The sequence below is a fragment of the Petaurus breviceps genome, unplaced genomic scaffold (assembly GCF_028583685.1).
Source record: "Petaurus breviceps papuanus isolate PSGF00001 unplaced genomic scaffold, PetGlider_PUasm1.0 470, whole genome shotgun sequence".
Lineage (NCBI taxonomy): Eukaryota > Metazoa > Chordata > Mammalia > Diprotodontia > Petauridae > Petaurus > Petaurus breviceps.
This window is the reverse complement of record NW_027186350.1, coordinates 3221962-3225961: the sequence shown is the minus strand read 5'-3', so window position 1 is coordinate 3225961 and position 4000 is coordinate 3221962.

Genomic DNA, 4000 nt, shown 5'->3' with positions numbered 1-4000 from the left:
AGGTTTGGGCCCAGCCACAATGTAAGGCTTATGGCCTCATGTAAATGCCTCATCAAATGGGATGATTTAATCAGAGTTCAAGGGGGGGTTCCCAGAGCCCATACCTCATCAATTAACTTTGCCACCTTTTCCTGGGGCAATGAAACAAAAGAGAGAAATGGAAATGGTATAGGCTCACCCTTGTTTTAGTCCCTCTCTGTTGGATTGTCTTCATAAAGTCATCTTTGAGCAAGGGAAAGGAAAAATTTCCAGCTAATTTGAGGATTCTAAGTCTGTCTTTAAGTCTTCTGGGAACATCTCTCTCTTCTCTTCTCTCTTCTCTTCTCTTCTCTTCTCTTCTCTTCTCTTCTCTTCTCTTCTCTTCTCTTCTCTTCTCTTCTCTTCTCTCTCTTTCTTCCTTTCCTCTCTCTGTCTCTTTTCCCTCCCTCCCTCCTTTCCTCCCCCTTTTTATCCCTCCTTTCTCCCTTCCTCCCTCCTGTTTTTCCTTGTCCCTCTCCAGAGGTTTTTTAAACTCAGAAACTCAACTCTGCCCTCCTTTCTGGATCTCACTATAAGAGTTCTCTCTTCTTACACTTGGAAGGAAACAACTTCCAGTCTCGAAAGCCATTCCTCCCAGAGGCAGTCAGACCAGACTTGCTGGAAGGAGCTTGCCTCTGATCCAGGGCTGTTTGACTCTGGCCAAGTCACTCAACCTTTTAGAGCTCTTCTCACCTCTCCAAAAAGTTAACAGAGGGTGATAAACTGGGAATTCCAATATCACAGATCTAGTCCTTATCCTGTTACATTAACTATATCTCACAGCAGTACAACATTGTCTTGGTTTGCTTCATAATTACTTGAAAGAGGTCAGTTTAATGTAGAAGACTTAGGGGTCTTTGAGAAGAAACTGATTGATGAGGTATAGGCTCTGGAAATCCCCTTGAGTCTTTGAGGTACAGGCTCTGGGAACCCGCCTTGAACTCTGATTAAATCATCTCATTTGATGAGGCATTTACATGAGGCCATAAGCCTTACATTGTGCCTGGGCCCAAACTTCTGTTACTAGACTTCCCACCCTTGAGCCTATCAAAATATCAATCCACCCTTGAACTGGCCTAGTCCACCATTGTCTGTAGTCTCCAGGTAGCCTCCAGCAACTTCCTACACTTAATCACTCATTGACCTCATCTGACTCCTCCTGAAGACCCTCCCTAGATTCCTCAAACAACTTTCTGTATGTAAGATCCCATTTTCCCTCCATGTGAGGTGAGAGCACCATAGAATGACCTAGCACAGACTTACTCTGTGTCTAATACAAGCGAACTTTTAATTAACTGCTTTTCTTTGGCTGAGAGAAGACTTGAGTTGAATTCATTCGGCAGGATCCAGCATGTTGGTATTTTGGGGTCTCCAGAGCAACCCTAACCCTCTTTATGGGTAACCTTTTCACTGATGACAATTTGTTGGGTACATAGGTGGGATTTCTAACCATAATTCTCAAAGTCTGTGATCCTGTTATGCTAGAAACCTAAGAAAGTGAAAAAATAGTGGTGCCTTCCACCATAAGTCAATAAACGTTTCTTAAGCACCTACTATCTGCCAGGTTCTGTGCTGGGAATATAATGATTTTTCTTTTGGATGTGTTGAGTTTGAGATGTCTTTAGGTTATCCATTTTGAAATGATCAATAGGCAGCTGTGATGCAGGACTGGTATTCAAGGGATAGATTGGGACTGGATATGTCTACCTGTAAATCATCTGCCTAGACATGATCATTAAATCCATGGGAACTGCTGACACCAAGAGACAAAGTATAGAGAGGAGAGGAGAGTGCCCAGTACACAATTGGGAAATACTCACAGTTAGAGGTTGTGTTATGAATGGTGAGCTAGCAAAGGAGAGTGAGGAATAGTCAGAAAGGTGGCAGAAGAAGTAGGAGGGAGTAGTCTAAAAATTTAGAGAAGAGAATATCTAGGAAAAGAGGTCAAGAAGAACGAGAAACAAGAAAAGAGGGTTCTATACACCTTATTGACTGTGTTCCTCGCTAGAGGTCTTCAGATGAGGACTGAATCCCTCAGGGATGTTGCAGAGGACATTCCTAGTCAGATATGGGTTGGATTAGCTGGCCTCTGAGGTCCCTTGGAATCCTGAGATTGGGAAGAAAGACTGCAAAGGAAGGATGGGGGCTCTCCCATCCTTTTAGAGGGCCTTGAATGTCAAGCAAAGTAGTTTGAACTTTATTAGGCAATAGCCAACCACAAAACATTTTTTAACAAAGAGGTATTGGTTAGATCTAGAAAGGTTATTCTGGCAGTAGTAGGAAGGATTTAGGAGAGAGTGGAGGTGGAAAGGCTTTTAGGAATCTAAGGTAGCAATTCAGGCAGATATTACGGGGTACTAGTACTTACTATATGCAAAATACTGTGCTAAAAATTGGAGATAGAAATAGAAAAGCAAGATAGTGAAAGCATTCAAAGGGCAGTGAGGTGGTACAGTGGACAGAGCTCTGGGTCTGGATTCAGATCCAAAAGCAGATGGTAACAAATCTTCTTTTTTAAATTGTCTTTAATATGTATACTTTTACTTGAATTTGTTATAAATCAATTTATAGGTAAAGCTCATTCTCTCCCCTTGGTAACTAGCACTAATCTCATTGAACTCCCCAGGGATGTAATAAAAAGTCTTTGTTCACATCTATGCTGGAAGGATAAGGAGGGAGCCACAACTCTGATCATTAAAAACAAGGAGCAAGTATTAAAGTGATGCAAAAAGTGTTTTTTAAAATGATTACATAATTTCCATGTAAGTAATAAAATGATCTCCCTCCCCCCATCTCCTCCTCCAATTTATATAATTATCGCCTTTTGTTGAGGAGGGCAACCATTGTAGAAGTAAACATCTCCCTATAGCAATTCATTAAACAACATGGAATGACTGTTCAAAATAACAACAAGAAATGGACACTTTGATACCTGAAGACCTACTGTGGAACTTCCGAAGTGTTTGCTTCCGACATACTTAGACTTCTCGGCACCATCACTGTTATTGTTTTAAAATCTTGAGTCAAGCACCAAAACCCCAAGATACAGCTATGCTAATTGATGAGGTATGGGCTCTGGGAGCCCCCTCGAGTTCTCCTTGAGTCCTTGAGGTACAGGCTCTGGGAACCTCCCTAGGACTCTTGATGGAATCATCCCATGTGATGAGGCATTTTCATGAGGCAATAAGCCTTACATTGTGGCTGAGCCCAAGCCTCTGTTACTAGACTCCCCACCTATCAAAATATTGATCCACCCTTGCACTGGCCTAGCCCACCACTGTCTGTAGTCTCCAGCTACTTTCCACCCTTAATCACTCATTGACCTCATTAACTCCTCCTGAAGACCCTCCCCAAACTCCTCCCCAGACCACCCCCTAGATTCCTCTCACAACCTTCTGTATATAAGACCCTGTCTTGTCTTCATGTGTGTGAGAGTGCCTTAGTATAGGGAGAGCGCCATAGAATGACCTAGCACAGACTTACTCTGTGTCTAATGCAAGCGAACTTTTAATAAATTTTACTTTTCTTTGGCTGAGAAGACTTGAGTTGAATTCATTTGGCAGGACCTGGGATGTTGGTATTTTGGGGTCTCCAGAGCAATCCTAACCCTCTTAGTGGGTAACCTCTTCACTAATCTCCTTTGTTTTTTGGGCGATTATCATGGCATAGACTTTAAGAAAAAACAAACAAAACAATAACCCATTTAGAAGCATTTATAGTAGGTAGTGGAGGGTCCAGATTGTCATTTTCCTCCTTGCTGGCTCTAAGGGAGTTGGAGAGCAGATTCACATCTTCCATCTCACATTTTATCCAGAGAATTAGCTCCTTGAATGGAATGGCAGATAAAATTCTAGCAATCTTTAATTCTCTCCCTTCCCCTTTCCTGTCCTTGTCTTTTTCCTTCTCTTTCTCAGCATCCATTTGCTTCAAAGGTGGACGAGGCCTATACTAGGTCCTCTCTTTCAATTTGGGCTTGTTTTTC